This window comes from Pinus tabuliformis, chromosome 7 (genome assembly GCF_031772625.1).
Source record: "Pinus tabuliformis cultivar Carrire ecotype Pingquan chromosome 7, CPIR1, whole genome shotgun sequence".
NCBI classification, from domain to species: Eukaryota; Viridiplantae; Streptophyta; class Pinopsida; order Pinales; family Pinaceae; genus Pinus; species Pinus tabuliformis.
Window position 1 is genome coordinate 265,020,095 of NC_142293.1, and position 22,221 is coordinate 265,042,315.

Genomic DNA, 22,221 nt, shown 5'->3' on the forward strand with positions numbered 1-22,221 from the left:
GTTGCTCATGATGTTGTTGTTTCATTCTTATATCGTGTTCTGCAAGTCATCAATGGAGAGATGATCTCTTCCTCAATCGTCTAACATATTGCATTCGATCTCACACTTACGTCTACATTCGATATCCAAGAGAAAAGCACACATATAATGGCAATCAGGTCGGTATCCCAAATGGGGCTCCTATCCCACACAGTGTGAGGTCTAATTGGGACTTCATACCAGGGAGATATCCTTAGTGTTGGTAGACTATCAAGCACTATCAATATACAATGAGAAAATAAAACATTTAGTTAGAAAGCATGGCTTCCAATTTCAACTAAAACTCTTCCTAGGATACATTTCTCAATGATTAACCTAGAAATAGGGCCTCTCGGGAATATATTGGTGATATTTAGTTGGATAAGAAAAGGGGTGTTAAAAAGGAAAATATGTGATTTTTCCTAGTTTATCGGTGTTCTCAAAGCCTTCATGAATAGGTCTACGGCCTGCTTGAAGGCTACAACTTCTCTAACCATAGGAATTCACATTAAGAGGGTATCATCTACAAATTGCAAATGGGATAAAGGAGTAATATATGGAGAAAGAGAAAGACCTTTTATTTTCTCCTCATCAACCACCTTCGATATAAATATACCTAGACCCTCTAAATAATAATATAAATAATTGTTCTCTCCATTGAAATTTGCAGTGCTTTACTTCCAGGGAAGTGGGGGGGCATTATCTTTCACCCTGGTGGAACAATTGAGTTCAATTTTTTCATGAAGCCTAGCAATAATTATTTAGCCTCTAATTTGATTCCATTTTTGTTTCCACATGTCCTATTTTGACTCATATTAATCCTCCTTTTTACCGTATTAGCACTCCTTTTACCCTATTTTTGAAGTAATGGTCTTTCAAGAGCTACAAGATAATTACATTATTAATTAATAGATTTTTCACTTTTAGTTTTGGTGAATTAGGGATATTAAGAGGTTGATTCATTACTAATGATAGTTTACTAGTTTAGGTCCTATAACTCTCATAAGGATCTTATAACCCACTTGATTGTTCAACATGTTCGTGGGCCTGTAGAAGGAAAATGAAGACATGATTTCTTCTCCTAGGAAACTTGAGATTATTCCATGTCCATCAAAGCAATTCTAGCATGGACAAGATGAGTGCCATCTTCCAATCAAACTTGTGGTCAACTATGCCAAGAACAATGTGTGCAACTAGTGAAATCGATTCAAGGCAACGATCAAGGATTCTCTTGTTTTAACTAAAATATTCAGGTTTATTTCGTCCAAACTAATCACCAGATTATCCTTATTTTTTCATCATGATATGCATTCGATGAAAACAATGCATGGAACAGGGGATCAAAGTTGGGTTCACTTGTACACTCTTTTTTTGTAATGTATTGTCTACAAAAACCATGGGAACTCTATGTAACATGAATGTAATGAAAATAGTGGTATAAGCATAACTATTATAGTCTTTGATCTACTAATATTCTTCAATTTGTTGATCATTAGGCAGAGAAACTGGGTATTTTCAATATGTATTGTTAAACCACATTTTCATTATTAGAAATAGCGAATTTGTGAGGACCACTCTAGGGTACTCTAACTAAAACTAAATTTAACCTCTAATTTAATCACAACAAGAAAAATGTCATATTTATAACACAACAATTATTTAACAATAGCATAAAATTTGATTTTCAACATATTAAACATGTAAGGAATTTGAGTTGTAGCGATTTACATAAATAAAATAACAAATATAAGAATACATGATTCAGTGCTCCGTTGGGGTGCTCCGTTTGGGACTACCTAACTGAATTTACCACACTACCAACTAGGAATGTCTATTTGACTTCCTAGCGTAGGATACCTCCACAGATTCCCTAGCCCTCTGAGCCCAAGCCCAACAACAACTACCGTAGTGTGTCCAAAATCAAATTCAAGCTTACATCCAAAATCAATCTCCTCAATTCTCTACTTCCAAGCCCAGGGAATCTCCACAGGTTCCATAGCCCTCCAATTATTTCCTCAAATACCAAAAAATAATGACCAACAATCCCCCATTTTCTCCTCTCATCATCCTTCCCTTTATGTCTCTCCCACTCATCCACCTCAACCCCCTACCATTAATGCCATGAATACCCCCCCTCCCATCCTTTTAATTTAATGACCTTGTCTTTCCTTCCTCTTTCTTATCCAAAAAATAAATTTGAGTACACAACTTGGAAAACCTTGGGAAATGAAATATTAATATTTAATTCAAAAATAAATTGGAGGAGGCAACTTGTCAAACCTTGGGAAATGAATAATAATTAAATAATAACAAATAATAAAATATTAATATTAAGTCATTTCAATAAAATAAAATTACATATTCACAAGTATCTAATAATAGGTATATACCAATATTAGTTAATAATTATAAGTCAAGATTTTCAGGTTAATTAAACACTAATCAAGATTAGTCATTAATCAAGCTTAACCATTTATTTTATCATCTAAATTTTAAGCTTTAGAATACTAGTGTATTCATGTGAGGTGTGGGTATGTAGCTAGCATACACATATCTCGTACGTATACTAATAATACTTATTGGAATCAAGCAAAAACAATCAATCATTCAACAGGTAGGCTAATAAAATAATGTAAGATAATGGGATCAAACATGGCTTTACAAAATTTATGTTATGAGTTATCTTGTGCACATTCAATTAATGTTATTGTAGTCATTTAAGAAACAAGAAGACAATTGGGAGTGCCCCTCAACTTGGCCATCATTGCTCTTTTTGTCTTAATTTTGTAGTGTAAATCAATAAGTAGTTATAATTCTCATTTTGCTCTGTTGTTTCAGCGGTAAAGTATGCATGGTTGTTAAATTTATTTGTTTTCTTCCTTGTGCTTATATTATTGTGTTATTCCGCTACAAAGAAGAATGAATTCCTCTTGAAGATCAACGATATAATGTGTTCCCTCATTCTATTACAAAACCACTCAACATTAGAAATATTTGCATTATGTGTCACTAAGGAAACTTTGTACTATTAAATCCAATGATGAATACTTTCTATGTGAAGTATTGAATTATATAGTATATTGATATTCTTTTTGCTAAATGATCATATGATTTTCATTTGGAATTTGATATCATAAACTTACAAAATAATAGGACTCATTAAAGAAGGGAAAACGAGATTTGCCTTGTGAACCAAAACAAAAACATCTAGGAATAACACTTGAGTAAAAGTTTGTATTGCATGCTCAATAAAGTATTTCTCTTATTCACCAACCAATGAGTGAGATCTATTTATTACTTTTAATTCTTTAAGTTGTCTTATGGTTCAATATTTTTTCATTATTTCATAGTCTTTTCTTTATAGATTAAACAGTCCATTAATGTCATAAACCCTGTAGATCTAGTGTTAGTATCTTGCAATTTTATGCCCCTAGATTGATGATTTAAAGTCCAAGATTTAACCTAATTAAATTCATTGACATGTTTATGTTGTTGAGGAGATTCTAAAATGGATTAGCACATTCATGGCTCATTTTTCTTGCACATTTTAAATTTCAGAGTTTGTTGTGTGTGAATTCTTTCCTTTTATATACTAGCAATGAGATAGTGTATGGTAATATGCAAAGATAAACCTGACTCCAAAATTTTCTAAAATGTAATAACCTGACGCATTCACTTTAGTGAGCCTTTTGTCTCCTTGGTTCTAAAGCTATGCTAGTGTTGTATGAATAGTGCTAGAGACAGAAGAAGTACATTTAAAGGAAAATGTAGAGTAGTTACTATGAATAAAATACCCCTCCAAATACTAACTTGCTAGTAGGAAAATGTATGAGAGGAGGACCAGCAAGCAGGACTCAAGTGAAAAATCTAAGCCCTCTAGTGGGCAGCTCAAGAAACCAAAGATCTACAACAAGTGGAAATGTAGAATTGCTATTGTTTTAAATTGATTCTACAGCGGAAGAAATATTTAAAGGTGAATCAAATCAGCAATTAGAATCATAAATGGATTACAACACAGTTAGAGACCCATAATATCCACACCCAGAGACATAGTACATCTTGTTCAAAGGAAAAAATATGGAAGAAGGTGAAGGTGAAGTGTATGTAAAGGGAGAAGGTGAGGCATGCACAAACGAAGAAGAGGAAATAATTTTCGTTTCCCAATTTTGGACCCTACGATAGCAATACAAATGAAGAATATTATTCCATTAATCCTACCTCATTTTCATGGCATGATTAGTGAGGATCATGATGATTTTCTTTTTTAGTTTTTCATATTATGTTGTAGCTATGACTACTCAAGTGATGCAAAAAAATTCAAATTGTTTCCTTCCACCTTCAAATATTCATCTTTGCACTAGTTTATGGGACTAGAGAAAATGCAATTTGAACATGGGATAGGATGCATAAGACTTTTCTTTAAAAATATCAAGAATATTGTAAGGCCATGGATTTTAGAGAAGAGAGTTTGGAAGGCTACCTTGAAAGGTTTCTATACAACCTCCAAAGCTCTAAGAAAAACATACTTGATCTAAATACAATTAGGACTATCTTTTTTTTGAATCTATTAATTTGCTTAATTTGATGGGAGTTGGAGGTGTTTCACAACTAACCTTTACAAAGATCAGTGACTTTTGCAAGAGGTATTCTTAAATTAAATATAGATCTGGTAAGGTAATTAGAGATACTTGTTTTAAAGCTTCCAAATTTGCAACGAGTGGTGTGACTAGGGATGAATTAGGCATTTGCTGGAAATTTTTAAGACTCGTCTTCTTAGCACTCTTAGTTTGCAGTTAGATACTTTTCAATTTAAAAAGAAATAGAAGATGAAAAAGTAGTTCTTTCTATATTTTTTCCTAAATGTGGAAAGAAACACCGAGTAAGAGAATGTCAACTAAATAGTATTAAAATTTGTTTCATTTCTGCGAGAGAGAATTCCGCAGAGCGGTATCCCTCCTTACCTGGTCTCAAAGAAATTTATCAAAGGGAGAACCAAGCAACAAAATAGCTACATGTGCTTGCACCAAAGAGACCTTGGCGACTGAGAATGTCAGGTATGCCTTCAAATCCTGCATCTTCATTTGCTCCATATTATTCTAGTCAACAATATTCACCACAATTTTTGAATTCTATTATTCCTTAGCAAGCATATCCTCCAAGACAAGTCCAAAGTCATCTTTGGAAACACGGATGGCGAGGACCCAGCTATGGAAATATGCCTACTTATATGTATCTTATGCAATCACAATAGTCTTACCCCACACAATAACCCCAACAATCATATCCCCCACAATTTCAACATCCATATTCCACACAATCACAAACTTAGCAAGTTGCACAACCTCAACAACTACAACTTCCACAAGCTCAACAATTACCTCTTTCACCCACTCAACCTCCAAGACCCACACAATTACCTACCTAGTTAATTCCTAACCCAAACAATAAGGCAGCCCAGTTTGTCTTTAACACTGAGTTGCAACCATTTCCCACCTATCTAGTCACTCTAATAGAACTAGAAAGATATTAAAATAAGATCGGGAAAGGTGCTCAACAAAAATAAAAACTCTCCAATCATCATTGAAGAAGAATCAAAGGAGGCAAATCCTAATCAAATAAACAATGATGTTATAATAAAACAACCTCCTTCAAATTTAGAGCTCCCACTGTCATTTAATTTACCTCCCTATCCAAAGAGGTTAAGCTTGGATAAGTTGATAGCCCATTATGAATTTGATTTGATTCTATAATTAAATAATTTTTTCATCAAAGTTCCATTACTATGGGTCATCAAGGACATCCCAATTTATGCCAAGACTATTAGGGAACTTTTCCTAAAAAACTGGAAGAAGGAGGATGGATCCAAAACTATTCCATTTGTTGGGAAATCAACAGATCTAATGTCAGGATAGACTTTCATAGAAATATATGTGGATCTTGGAAACCCAATTGTCTTAGTCCATATTAATGGCACTCTTGTTCCAAATGTCTTAATAAATTTAGGGGTTGCAATAATATATTGACCAAACAAACCATAGAACAACTAAAATTACTCAATCTATGTCCTACACCCACATATTTAGAACTACCAAATCGATCCAATATTGAACACGAAGTTGTATTGGATGATATAATTGTTTCCATGGACTCCTGGGAATACCTTGTTGTCTTTATGGTCTTGCAACCCAAAACTTCTTAAGGAGGGTATGCCATGATCTTAGGAAGGCCATGGTTAGCCACCGTAGACACATTTATTGTTTGTTGGTCTAGAAACATGCTTATTTCACATGGTGACTTTGTGAAAAATGTAATTTTGTATCCTTTTTCTAAATCTTCGCATGAAGACACTTAATGGATCGATAACACTAATAATGACGAAGAACATGTTTAGCCCATTTTTTATAGTTGATAAATTTATGCAGTAGAAAGAATGTCTACAAAATATTTGTAGAAAGGTGTCAATAGCTAAAATAAAAATAATGTCTACAAATTGATTGTAGAAATATGTCAGTGGCTGGAATAAAATGAATGCCTACAAATTGTTTGAAGATATATGTCAATGCTTCTGAATTCAAATTTTTGTGATTCATAATTATTAGAGAAAATGCTCTTTTGAATTACTCACATACAATTTCTGGGGTCAATGTTTCCAACCCTCCATTGTGGTTCATCATCAAGACATGGATGGAGGACCCGGTCTAACAAGAAAAATAAATAATGTTGAGATGCTCTAGAGAATTCAAAGGAAAAACCAAAATAACGTTAGAAAGTCAAATTAAACAAAAAAAAAGTAAAAAAACTAACTACTTAATTAATTAATAATTTATTTAAACTTATAAAAACATATACAATAAAATAAAATAAAAATTAGGAAAAAAAAAAAAAAAAAAAACTTATATAAAATACAAAAATAGATGTGCTTCGCTCTTGGATTTCCTAATATTAGAATTCATCTAATTCTTTAACTTGATCCTCTCTGGTGAGTTGTTATGTTGAAGTCTCGACCTCTGCTCTGGGTTTTATTAATTCCTCTTCCTCTGGTTCTGAGTTATCAGGTAATGGTGAAATGGTTTTTAATAGTCCATCTCCATTAACCCCCGTTGTCTCTTGTTGTTCTCCTCAACTCAACAGTGATTCAGTTATGGATTTACCCAGGTCTAAGCTGAGTGAAAACCGTCAACCCTCATGCATTCCTAGATTTGACTATCCTCATGTCCACGTTAATTCCTTTCCCTCCATTGACCATATATTGGTACCTCCCCATAACATTTTGTCCCATGGCCCACACACTTCCCCTCCTCCTTTTGGTTCATCTGCTAGAGGATTGATCCACGACATTATTCCCTTGAACTTGATTATTAGGTGGACCCACTTATGTTCTTGCTAAATTCTTAGCACAAAAGCTCAAGCCCCTTGTTGGCCTTACTAAATCCTTCGTTAAGGACCCAACTTCCTTTTTCTAATGACTTAAGGGTATTAAGCTTGATCCTGGGGATATTATTGTCAGCTTTGACATTGTATCTCTCTACATTAATATCCCTATTAATGCGGCGATGGAGGTTATTAATCGCATCATTGATCTTGATACTACCAAGTTGGTTGACCTATGCCTTACCTCTACTTTTCAGTTTCCAAGATGAATTCTATGAACAAACTTGTGGAGTAGCCATGGGTTCTCCGCTCTCCCCGATTGTCGTGAACTTGTTCATGGAAGACTTTGAAACTAGAGCATTGGATTATGCTTTGCTTCGCCCTGAGCTTTGGAAGAGGTTTGTTGATAATACCTTCATCAATTGGCCTCATGGTCATGACAAGTTGGATTCTTTCCTTTTGCATCTTAACAATCAATCTAAATTCACCAAGTTCACAATGGAGACAGAATTTAATGATAGCCTTCCTTTTATTGATGTTCTTATCTTTAAGAAAGTAGATGTTCATTTGCTCACCAAGGTTTTCATAAAAAAACTCACACTGAGCAATACCTTCATGCAAGTTCTTATCATTATCTAACACAGAAATTTTGTGTCCTCGACACACTAACTACCTGGCTCTAAGGATTTATTATGAGAGTCACTTTGAAGGTGAAAAATCCCATCTCCTGGAAGTTTTTGAAAATGATGGCTATAGCAGACACCTAGGTCTCAAATCTTTCCAAAAATCCAACAAAGGACCAAGGAAAAAGAAGGATCTCATTGATTTTATTAATTGTGTGCATCTTCCTTTCATTCTTGATACCACTGACAAGATTGTTCACATTCTTAATAAGAATAAGGTGCATGCCACCTTAAAGCCTCTGGAAACATCATTCGAAACTCCCTTAGATTAGTCAAAGACCATGTGGACCCTAAGGAAATGATTAATACCTTGCTCCTATGGAACACCCTACATTAGTTGCTCTATCAAGCAAAGAATTCAAGAGCACGCAATAGACATCAAGCATAACAGATCCCGCTCTTCTACCTTAGTAGAGCACTATGAAAAAACTAAACACCACATATGTATTGAGGAGTCCCAGGTCATTTCCAAGATTGATCACTTCCATCATAGGAAGTTCAGGAAGGTTATAGAAATTGAGAAGCATGTTAGCAATCTGAATAGGGATGAGGGGTGGAAGATAAGCAACAACTGGATTCCTACCATTTCATCCTAGTATCTTTTTTCTTGCAATAATTCTTCCTCGTCTTGACTTCATTTACTATTATGTGTCTTTTCCATTTTCTTATTTTCTTTTTTTTTATTATTATTATTATTTTATTAACTTCTAACTAATGTATCATTATTCATTATAATGATCATATTTATTTAATACAAATTAGTTTATATATATATATATATATATATATATATATATATATATATATATATATATATATATATATATATATATATATATATATATATATATATAATATTTGTAGAAATATATCCCGGATGCGGGTGTTCAATTGGCATGATGGTATGAAGGTGGCGTTTCACATGGGCAGGTGTTAGCCCATGCATGCCACGAGGTACCTTGAAGATCGAGTGAGTTGGTCTCACGCAGGGTTTTTAATGCGGCTCTTTTACTCCTCCATCTACCTCCTGGTAAATTGTGCAATGACGCTTCAAAATCTTTGTGCTCCCGCGGCCTCCTCGCATTCCTCTACGGTCTCTTGGCATTCCTTGGCGGCCTCTTCGCATCCCTCTGCAGCCACTTCGCACTCCTCTACGGTGTTGTTGGTAGCTTAGGGGCATTCGCTCTCAGTGCCCAAGTCCGTCTCTGTTTCAGGCTCGAGAGGGTTTCATAGGCAATGCGCTCAAGTTCAAAGGGCTCACGTTCTGGTTAGTCACTCCCCTCCGTGTATTTGCACGCTGGTTAATCCACTGTATATTGCAATGCCGAGAGAGCGTCCTAGAATGGGAAGCAGACGTGGAGGCTCCCGTGGACGTGCCACCACTCAGAGGTCTGCCCCCATCTCCCCCTCTTCCTCGGTCGAGTTGGCACCTGAGCAAAACCGCCCTCATGTTTCCAGAGCTGGAAGAGGGGGAGATGGGGGCAGACCTCTGAGTGGTGGCACGTATAATGATCATATTTATTTAATACAAATTAGTTTATATATATATATATATATATATATATATAATATTTGTAGAAATATATCCCGGATGCGGGTGTTCAATTGGCATGATGGTATGAAGGTGGCGTTTCACATGGGCAGGTGTTAGCCCATGCATGCCACGAGGTACCTTGAAGATCGAGTGAGTTGGTCTCACGCACGGTTTTTAATGCGGCTCTTTTACTCCTCCATCTACCTCCTGGTAAATTGTGCAATGACGCTTCAAAATCTTTGTGCTCCCGCGGCCTCCTCGCATTCCTCTACGATCTCTTGGCATTCCTCGGCGACCTCTTCGCATCCCTCTGCAGCCACTTCGCACTCCTCTACGGTGTTGTTGGTAGCTCAGGGGCATTCACTCTCAGTGCCCAAGTCCGTCTCTGTTTCAGGCTCGAGAGTGTTTCATAGGCAATGCGCTCAAGTTCAAAGGGCTCACGTTCTGGTTAGTCACTCCCCTCCGTGTATTTGCGCGCTGGTTAATCCACTGTATATTGCAATGCTGAGAGAGCGTCCTAGAATGGGAAGCAGACGTGGAGGCTCCCGTGGACGTGCCACCACTCAGAGGTCTGCCCCCATCTCCCCCTCTTCCTCGGTCGAGTTGGCACCTGAGCAAAACCGCCCTCATGTTTCCAGAGCTGGAAGAGGCAGAGGTCACGGGCGTGGAAGGATGGTTGAATGTGAGCATGCGGCGCATCCAACAGTCCGTTATCGTATCCCCTGCACTCTTGCCAATTCCACTTTCTTAGTTTCTGTTACTATAGAAAATTGTGAAAATCTCAGCGGCCAGGCAGCAGCACATCAGGCAATTCCGCCAGAACAAGGGATAGCGCCTCCAATTGATATTCAACGCCCGGTCATGGGAAGCTCCTCCTTGGCGACTCAAGCTGCCCCTGCTGGTCCAAGCGAGCCTGCTCAGGGAGTCCCAACCGGCTCGGTGGTCCTTCGCTCAGACTCGGAAGACTCTTTGCAATTTGGGTGCAGGGTAGTGGAGGAACCCTACACTACGAATGATGACTGATCTTGTATGGAATTCTGCGCTCGGTAGCCTAAGAAGTAGGCGCATTACTCTGTTTTTGAAACTCGCAATTCTGCCTGTGTCAAGTCATAGTATGTGTCTATATGTCTCTGTGTCGACTGTTTGGGTCTGTATGTCTGAAAGTCCTTGTTTAGCATTTATAGCAGCGCAATGGTTGTTTGTCTCAGCTTGTCCCTGTTTCGCAATGTTTAGAGTCTTAGGAGAAGACGCATCAGAAGGAAGTCCACCAATTTTGGAATGTGTTCATCTGGGCTAATTGTCAATCTCATGGCAAGATTTTCAAGGCTACGGCCTTGCTGTAACTTTTTGAATCTTTTTGTATAATAATAGAAGTAGACAGATTGAGAAAAAAAAATATTTGTAGAAATATATATATATATATATATTCCTTCTATTTTATTTTTTGAGTTTTTATTTATTTAAAAATGAATTATGATTTAATTTAGTAATTAATTTCTTGACTTTTTTGTTTATTCATAGTTGACCTTTTAACAAATAGTCATTTTGTTATCATGAGGTATTATGCATGAGTTTATGTTGTTTTAATTAATTTGGTCAAAGATGACAAATATTTGTCTATTTACTAAAGTGTAACTTTAATATTTTATTTTATTTTATTTTTTGTCTTTTTTATTCATATTTGTCTCTTATCTTATTGGTTGTTTCTTTATAGATTTTCTTGGCCAATTCCTAGAAATTTGTGTTTGCATTTATGGCATTTTTTTTTCATCATTACATTTGTACACTATAAAATACGGACCATAAACGTCTCATGCCCAACATACAAATTTTGGATCATGAAGTGCCAATGTCCATATGCTCAAAGCCACATAGTAACCCAATACAAATTTCAGTGTACTCGAGTGTATTAGGCATCAGCCCCTTTACCATTTTTTGTGATTCACACATTGTAATTTGTATCCCAATTGTGTTACTCATAATTAATGGGTGTGTAGACCACACATTTATTATGAGTTGACAATCGTGCAACTATTCACACGTTCAAGTAAACGTAAATTATACGGGGCACCCTTGTGACTTCTTTGGGTCGGAGAGGCTCGATCAACTCAACCACAAGATCAACCATAGGCCTAGGACCTCCATTTCGCTTGTCTTTCTATTGGACAAGGCAAGTGTTCTTGCAACCACTCAATTCGTGAGTCGAGTGTAGTTAAGCCTGTTTGGTCACAAATTAATATTAGATTTTACATAAATTTCCATGATTGTTCATCTAATCCCTGGACATCATTTCATTTAGATTTTTGCCTATTGTATCAAAATGATAGATATAATTTAAATTTTACTAATGGAAAACAATGTTAAAGTGGGTGACATGTGTTTCAAGAATCTACCCAAATTTCATTTTAAAAGAGTTAAATAAAATTACAATTTTATATTAAACAAAAAATGGGTTCAATTCAAGTTACGGGAAAATTAAAAAGGAAGCAATATTTTCCATGTTGGATATGGTGTATATGTGCAACCATGCTATTTGTTTGAAAATTGCATAAATTAAAGCAAAATTTAATTATAAACTTTAAAATTTAAGATTATAAAATTTAAAATTATAAACTTTCTCTACTTGACCAAATCTTTTTAAACACATTATTATCAAAAATTTAATATAACATTAATGATAAATTTATAATTCATTTATCTAGGTCAAACATGTTGGAAAAATGGGACGAGAGATTATACTTATAATAAATTATATTGTTAATTAAACAATATTATCACCACTCCACCTGTTAATTTTAAATATTTATGAGAAAAAATAGGAAGGTTGTAGAATACATCAATCTTCTTTTACAAATACCTTTTCATCCTTATTATACATACAACAAACTCAATAGACTTAATAACATAAAATTAAATCTAGACTCCAATGACCATATGCACTTAATAATCAAGGAAGAGTCAATATGGTCTTGATAAATAGTACAAAGGTTGCTCTTAATGGAACAAACTTGAAGTTGGGTGAGGACATTATCATTAAACCCTCCCAACCACTTGAGATATAAAGGTTACTCCTAATGGAACAAACTTAAAGGTGGGTGAGAACATTATCATTAAACTCTCCCAACTACTTGAGATACACTCAATTGACAACGACAAAACTAGCCTATTAGTAGTTTTGTTGCACTTTCTAAGTAAATAAGTAGTTTTTTACACCTTTTGAATGTGTATATAAATTTAGTTTTACAAATTAGTTTAATAGTTGAATTTATATTTTATACAAGGAGTTTGATAAATTAATCTAATGGTTGTTTAATGAATTTAATGATTGGTTAAAAATTTTATATAAAAATAAAAAAATAAAAAATAAATGAGATATTTATAAATTAATTTTCACTCATTTTTTAAATTAGTACAATTATATAAATTTTAACATGAAAAAAATAACAAGTTATGTTACACATATATATTAAAGTGTATATAATTTTATCATAAACAATGTTAGAGTCGGTCTAGTAGCCCTCCATCAGCGATCAAAACTCTTTGCATTTGCATAAATAGGTGTCTCATCAGTGTCATTCTTTGCATTCCGTTAGGCATGCCATAACCATGATGGAGGAGCTGGTGTCTTTGTCCCCCTCTTGGCACTGTTGGATCAAGTTGTTTTAGTCATTAAACTGTTCATGGTTACTTGTCTTTGTCTTTAGGTCAAAATTTTTAGGTCTAGGGTTGAGGTCAAATTTGTTTTCAAGGTCATGTCTCTGAAGGTCAATAAGTGCCCAGCAAGCCAGAGGGATGATTTTCAAAGTGTTTCTTCGAAAAATTTCATCTTGTACAGTTAATTTTCACCTTGGATTTAAAAACCCTGTTTTTAAAGCCAAGGTCATTTCTCAAAATTTGCCAAGGTCATTTCTCAAAATTTTGTAAAAATTGTAAAATTTCAAAATGATTCAAAGGACAGCATGTAACCCTGGCTCCCTTGTCAAGATCCCTCAGATGCTATCCCTGCAAAAATTATCAAAGAAAATCATCAAATCAATCAATTTCAGGACAAAAGGAAACCAAAAAAGTCAAGTTTATAAAGTGTCATGAAAAAACATTATAAAGTGGGTTATGACATGAAATTAATTCAAACAAGGCTATAAAAGCCCTAATCTCCCTCCATCAAGCCTCATTGTGCATTCGAGTGATAGAGCAATTGTTTCCAAGAGAGTTTGAGCGAATTGTGTGAGTTGGGAAGGCGCGCGACCCGTCAGGCGCCCTGTGCCAGTGTTAAGTTATAACGCGCGTGAATCGTTGAAGGCGCGCGACCCGTTGGGTGAGGCGCGCGACCCATCAGCACTCTCTCTGCCAAAACCGCCAGCAAACTTTCCAAGGAACCACAAATTGCCAAAGTTTGCAAGGTAGGCCCTCCATCATAAAAAATTGTTGCCAGTTCAAGAAGGTCATGATTGTATTTTTAAAAGTCTCCATTTGCAAGTGAAAGTCTCTATTGTGCTTTTGGGCTTGAAGCTGTCAAAATTGCTAGGGTTTATTATGCTGTTTTGAGGTATCCCTTTTCTTTCCTATTGTCCACCTCCCATTACATATTCCTTATCATTTTATTTAAACCTCCCTTCCAAATTTGCTAAGAGCCTAAAACCCTACCCATATCCCTAAAAATCAAGAAACTAAACCTAAACCCTACCTCTCATAAAGCCTTTGCAAATCATAAATATGTGATGGGGTATATAGCATGATTCCTTCCCTTAACTCCCTATTTCATATGTTTTTCCCAATTTCCCTTCAAAGTCTCCCTTCCCTAACATTTCCCTTGTGCTATTTGTCCCCTTGAAACAACATTTAAACAATCAAAACAGCAGGGTATCCCATGGGAGGATTTTATCTCTCGAGAGGCTATGTTTCTCCGGGTCAATGCTCATTTGGAGAGGCTGCTGGCCAAGGCCAACAGAGATAAGGATCTGCTCCGGAACATGAAAAATCATTATTGGGCGCGGATGCACGTGTGTAAGGCGAAGATGAAATTGCTCCAAAGGCGATTGGCCAAAGCACAAAAACGAAGAAAAAGGTCCGACCCCCTCCACATCTTGGCCGAGGCTTCCTTGAACGAGCATGGAACTAAATAGCTCAGCCCTAGCACAAATTCCAAGAAATTTTGAGCATTTTGGGTCATTTTTGGTTTTTTCAGGCAAAAAACAGGTTTTGTCCCCTCAACGGGTCTCACCCCCCGCGCGACCCTTTCATTTGGCTACTCCGTTCTGGGAAAAATCAGCATTTCTGGATTTGTCATGAAAAGTTACACATGCTTGCCCATTGCCAAGAGATTTTATGAAGTTTTGGGCCTCCAGAAAGTCAAAAAATAAGCAAAAAATTACTTTCTGCCACGTTTTTGACACACATAAAGCAGTCTTGGGATATTGCAATTTTGGAGGGGTAAATGACTACCAAATTCAGAAATTCCACTTGGGTTGGAAAGTAGACATCCAGACCTTTCCAACAAGCCTACTCTTGCCCCATTTGGACACCTGGAAGTGCCCCAAAAGTGCTCTTAAAGGCGCGCGACCCGTTTAGGAATGGCGCGCGACCCATCAGGCAAATTGCTCAGGATTTCAGCCTACAGCTCAGCAAAACGCAGTTTTGACTATGTTTGACTTTTTGGAGTTGATTTTTATCCTCCTTGTTGTAAATGATGTAATTTTATGACACTTTTACACTTATGTATCTCTTCTAGAAGATTCATTTATGAGATAGGTGAAAATTAAATGAATGAATTGGTTTCCTAGCTTATAGAGGCAAGTTGTTTTGACTGCCTAGTTTTCAGTGCTTAGTTTAGAATTGGTTGAAACAGCTCCTAGGATAGTGAGCTCGACCCCTAGAGGCAGGGAAAGATGTTAGATGATCTATATTATGTACACTCTTGCTCATTTTCATGGTTGGACTCTTGAGGGAGAAGCTCTTATTGTATTATTCACTGTATCTCTGCAATTTTTGGCAAAGGAAGACCAGGGTTTTGCAGTCCTTTTTGGGATTCTTGTAGTCACATGTATTGATGGTGTGTTTCTCTTTGTACTTGTAAGTGTGTTATGTGAATCATTTCCTTACTTTTCCTTCTGCAAATTAGGCAAATGAAGTCTTAAAGTAGAATTCATGACTGTCATGCTCTGCTTTTAAGTTTGCTTAATATCAATGTTTTCAACTGTTTAAGGGGAATTCAAGGTTATTCCTTGCTCTCCTTAACTCCTAATCGGTCATTCTCATCCATTCATCTCTATCAAAGGCATCAATACTGTTTCCTACCTCGCCCCAAAGAACCCCCTGCGAAAACTGTGTCCAATCCCCGCACCCGAAATCGCCATTCCCCAATTTTCCACCAAAACTTTAAAAAATCCCAAATTTAAACATCTTGATCAGTTTACTAGCCTAAAATCAGTGTTTTCCTATTGGTCATCTCGCCCATTGAAGATCTTTACTGAGATTGACCGGAGAGAGCCCTCTCCTGCCCCGTAGGGCTAGCTACGAGGCTAAGTGGTTTGATGTTGCCTTGGAGTTTACCTTTCTCAACCTGAGGTGAAATTCCAAGTGCTAACAAACAACATTAATTAATCATATTTCCAAATTTTGTTGATGGTGTTAGCGCTTGAATTTGGCCTCAGGCTTAAAAAGACAAAATCCAAGGCAACACCAAACCACTTAGCCTCGTAGCTAGCCCTACGGGGCAGGAGAGGGCTCTCTCCGGGTCTATCTCGGCAAAAGGTCTTCAAAGGGCGGAGATGACCAATAAAGAACACTGATTTTAGGCTAGTAAACTGATAGGGAAAGTTTGATTTTAAATTTTTTTGAGTTTTGTTGGAAAACTAAGCACAGGAATTTTGGGTGCGGGGATGAGACACAGTTTTTGCAGAGGTCTTTTTGGGGCAAGGTAGGAGATTGTCTTGATGCCTTTGATTTAAGTGAATGGATAGGAATGACCGGTGAGGAGCTAAAGAGAGCAAGAAACCCTCGAGAGTTCTCTTTAGACAGAGGAAAACATAGATATTAAGCAAACTTAAAGGCAGAGCATATAAATTATGAATTCTACCTTAACACTTCATTTACTTAATGTGCAGAAAAGAGAAGTAGGAAAATGATACACATAACACACTTACAAGTACATGAGAGAAGCACACCATCAACACAAAACACCACAGGAATCCCAAATAGTGCTGCAAAACCCTGGTCTTTCCTTTGCCAAAATTGCAGAGATACAAAGAGTAAAACAGTCTAAGCTTATCCCTCAATAGTCCAACCATGAAAATGACTAAGAAAGTACATAATATAGGCAAGCTAACACACTTCCTTGCCTCTAGGGGTCGAGCTCATCATCCTAGGAGCTGTTTCAACCAATTCTAAACTGAGCACTACAATCTAGGCAATCAAAACAACTTGCCTCTATAAGCTAGGAAACCAATTCATTCATTAATTTTTTTCCATTTTGTGAATGAAACTTCTAGAATAGGTAAAAAGTGTCATGTCAATCATGAAATTACATCAAATACATCAAGGAGGATGAAAACTCCAACCAAAAAGTCAAAACTAGTCACTGTTGCGTTTTCCTGTGCTGAAGATGCAAAACTGGCAATTTTTCCCAACGCGTAGCGCGCCTTTCAGGCCACTTTTGAGGCACTTCCCGGCATCCAAATGAGGCAAAAGTGGGCTTGCTGGAAAGGTCTGGATGTCTACTCTCCAGCCCAAGTGGAATTTCTCAATTTGGTGGCCATTTGCCCCTCCAAAATTGCAATCTCCCAAGACTGCTTCCTGTGTGTCCAAAAAGTGGTAGAAGGTCATTTTTTGCTTGTTTTTTGACCTTTTGGGGGCTCAAATCTTCATGAAACTTCTTGGCAGTGGCTGAGAAAGTGTATTTTTCCATGACAAATCCAAAAATGCTGAGTTTTCCTGAAATGGACCTCCCCAACTTAAGGGTAGCGCGCGGCGCGCTACGCATTGAGGGCAAAAACCTGTGTTTGGCACAAAAAATTCAAAATTGACCAAAATTGCTCCAAATTTTCTAAATTTTGAGCTGGAGGTGTATCATTGAGCACCATGCTCCCTCAAGGTAGCTTCAGCCAAAATTTGAAGCGGATCAGACCGTTTCCTCCGTTTTAGTGCCTTGGCCAAGCGTGCTTTAAGTACCTTCATTTTTGCTTTGCACACATGCATGCGGGCCCAATAATGGTTTTTCATGTGGCGGAGCATGTCTTTGTCCCTATTTTCCTTTGCTATCAACCTCTCTAAATGTGTGTTCACCTGAATGAGCATAGAGCTTTGCTCCTTAGGTGTCAAATCACCGGGTCTCTTGCAAGCCAAGTTCCGGTCTTCTCGGATCCTCCGCAACTCATCAAGAGAGTGTTCATCCTCTAATTGCTTGTTGCACTACTCTAAATAAGTAATTGTCCAATTTTCCATCTCCAACTTTTGCTGCAACAAGTCATTTTCAGCCCTTAATTGCTGGATGATCTCCTTTGACTCTAGGCTAGGAGAAATGATATCAAGGTCAACAACATCTATGCCTGGATCACCTGATGGCCCCTCATCAATCTTGGGCTGCTTGCCTCTCTCTTGTACCTATGCTGCTGTCGAAAGCGAGGCCCCTTCCACCTGATGTGGAGATAACACTCGTTGTGCTGATGAAGAAGGCGAGACCCCTTCCACCTGATGTGGAGATAATACTCGTCGTGCATATGCAAATAAGGCCCTATGACCTCTCTGATATGTAACATAAGGAGGAGTGCTGACATGCTCTGGCTCAGGAATATCAAACTGCTGTGAAGGCCCTCCCTCATCATGGACAACCTCGGGAGGTGGCTGTGGCACCATGAAGAAGTCGCGAGAAATGAAATCCTCCCAAGCAATACCCTGTTGTGCCAACTGATGCATCACTATGATCTCGATCAATGCATAATGATATATACTTTTGAGCTGCTGTGCGGGATTCTTCCTTTGCACTACGGGCACCATCTTCTCTATATTTCGGCACATGAAAAATGGAATGTTCATCATTCGTACCCGGGTGAAATGCATCAACAAACGGATATGGTACGAATATAAACGTGAAAATCTGCCCTCACAAGTGAAATAGTGCATAATGAACCTCATCAAGGGTGCATACTCATCCCTTAGGAATCTGAAAGGAAAAACAGCAGTAAGGTGCCTCATGCATCCAGGTTTGATGTATGGTTGATAATGAAATTTGCCTAGCAGCTTGCGTTTGGTCCACTCTTCCCCAACATTTGGTATCCCGGTAGCTTGAGCAACCATTTCAGGTGATAAGGTGAAATCCACTCCTGCAAGGTTCACATGGCCATTGTGCAAATGTAGGACAAACAAGCGGACCAGCTCTCTATGGTGTTGAATTTGTGAGATCCTCTCACAATATCCAAAGCATGATTGATATCGAAAACATGACATTGCAAGAGGACAAGCTTGCAAATGAGCCAATGAAGTGGGCTCCTCTCTGACATGCCGACCACCCTTACCACCCTTATGATGCCTCCTTGGCACTTCTACCTCTGGTGATGAACCACTGTCATAGCTCTGCTCATAATCTGATTCGGTTTCTGACATGGTTATGAAGGCAAGATGATTGAAATATATTGCTGACTTGGCACCCAATTAACTGCTTTTTGACTTTTTCAAATGCTGTCACCAAGGGGACATAAATACAAGGGAATTGTTAGGGATAGGGGAACATGTGGGAATTAGGGAGAATAAACACAAAGAAGGAATTTAGGGAAAACAAACATGGGAAATTACCAAATTATGGGATTTTAAAGTGAAGTAGGGTTTTAGGAATTAAATATGCTTTTAGGAATTTTAAAGAGGAGAATGATGAAATTTCAAGGGAAAATTTGAGGGAGAAAAGTGATGAAAATGAGGGAAAAAGGAATTTACAAAGGGCAACCTTGGACAGCAAGAGAAATTCAAAACCCTAGTGCCATTGAAACTTTAAATTTTCCATAACAAGAGAGGGTTTTGATTTATCATTTACATAGCATTTGAACACATTAATTCTCTTTTTCATTGTGCAAAACCAAATTTAGGCATAGAGGAGAAGCCTACCTGCACTTTGCCTGAGAGAAAAGTCGTTTTGATGACTAGCTGGCAGTTTTTTTGAGCTGAATCCCCAACGCGTAGCGCGCCCTGCCCAACGCGTAGCGCACTTGTAAATTAACACTGGAAAAGTCTGCCTGACGCGTAGCGCGCCCCCGACGCGTAGCGCGCCTCTCCTGACGCGTAGCGCGCCCCTGAAACTGCTCGACTTGCTCAAGAACTCCTAAAATCGCCTTTGCAAGATTACACTTAGCTTGTGAGAGGCAAATGAGTTTGCAAATGAGGAGTGACATGCTTTTATAGGCTTCCTTTTAATTTTTACTTGCCCAAAACCCACTTTGTAATGTTTTGAGTGTTGACACTTTTTGAATTAATTGGCTCTGACCTTTGATTTCATTTCTTTGAAAAATTGGTTGAAATGATGATTTCTTCTGAAAATTTTTGCAGGGATAGCTTCTAGGATGCTTTGGCAAAGGAGACCAAGGCTGCACTTCGACATTTGAAGAATTTGAAATTTTGAGAATTTTTACAAAAATGAGATAATGACCTTTGTTTTCAAAAACAGAGTTTTTGAGAACAAAGTGAAAATCTAGCTATACAATGATGAGAATCTTTGAAAAAATATTTAAGGAAGAACATCCCTCTGGCCTGCTGGTCTTTTATGACCTCTCAAGACAAAAATGGACTCAACCCTAGACCTAAGACCTTATAAAGCAAGATGAATGACCCTTTGAGGACTTTATTTACTTGAACAAACCTGAACCAACAGTGCCAAACAAGAGGGGAATAAAGACACAAACTCCCTCCACCAGGATTATGGCATGCCTAACGGAATGCAACATGATCACACTGATGGGACACCTAATCATGAAATGCAAAGAGCTTTGATCTCTGGTGGAGGGCTACTAGACCGACTCTAACAGATGGCATTCAACAATACAATGCTTTATTAATTCTCTTATTTTTGTGATGAAATATTTATACTTTTATTGGTTTTTACTTTAATTTCACTATATTTAAACTAAGTAGAACTTGTTTCATATTATTGATTATATGTTTATTATTCCCGCCACCAGCAGGTAATAACGTAATCGATTTGCGTTGACATTGTATTAGTTTAGGAGTTGACTAAAAATCAAACGGTTTTGCACAAAGTTTGACATTAGAAATTTAATTTAATTTTTGTTTATTATTAATTTAATTAATTTATATGTATTTTGATTGGTTAGAGTCTTATTTTGCTATCATTACATTTTGTACAAATTTACATAACTTACATTTAATACTGTACCATACGCCATCCACCATGTAAGTCAGTTAGCACCTGCGTTTCCATATTGCACTTAATTAGGATTGACTACATGATAGAATATGGACCAGAGATATATTTAAATTAGATATTTGAGATCCTGCACTTAATTAGCATTGATTAGATGGTAAAGTACACACTAGAGTAAATTCTATATTTGACACATTGCCCTTAATTAGCATTGATTCCATGGCATAGTATGGAAAAGAGATATATTTTATTCATTGTATTTATATTAGATATTTGACATATTGCATTCAATTAGCCTTGATTACATTGCAACGAATGACCAGATATATATTTTTATTTACATAAGATATTTGACCTATTGCATTTAATTAGCATTGATTGCGAGGTAGAGTATGGACAAGAGATGATATTTTGTTTCCATATATTTACATGGTCACAAGATAATAAAAAAATTAAATAGTTGACACATTGTCCAAAAATCAGATATTTGAGATATTGCACTTAATTACCATTGATTCAATTGCAAAGTATGGACAAGGGAGGATATTTTGTTCCCATAGTTTAAGCCAATATTTAATATTTGCATGTTAAGAAATAAATAATAAAATAAAAGGACGCAAAATTTTTAGTGCATTTCTTTGTCATTCATTAAATGGAAATCATAAGTGGAAAAGGGTTATATTTTAGAAGAACCTAGTAATAGAATATATTATGCTCTCGTATTTTCAACCAAGATTTTACATTCTATAAAGTAACTAAACTAGAAAAGTGCATTCAAAGTTGGCCAGGGACATGGTAATGACATATCTGGTGAAAGGAAAAAATGGTTGTGAATGTGAACAACACTATTGGATTGCTAGCTCTTGCTCTCCGAAGATAGGTGTGAGATTAAACTATTTTCCTTACTTTTTGGAACCCCATCTTTTCAAAAATATTATGAAAATCCAGTCAGTAAAGTTATAAAACAAGTAATTCATTTCTTTGTGATTTTTCTTAAAGTCTATACACCAGTAAATAGTAATAATCATAATGGTTGTCGTCATCAATATTCATATAATTAGTATAATCTTGAAATAGGTAAAGGGAAGATTGAAGTGAATTGAGGATGCACATGTAAGTTGAGTTGAGAAATAGTTTTTGTTATTTTCACTTGTATAGGATTGCAAATTAATGATTAAATATCTCATATGTGGTTATTGGAGCAATTGACTAGTTACCATTGAAGATCTCATCCTTAGTTGCCTTTAATGAGC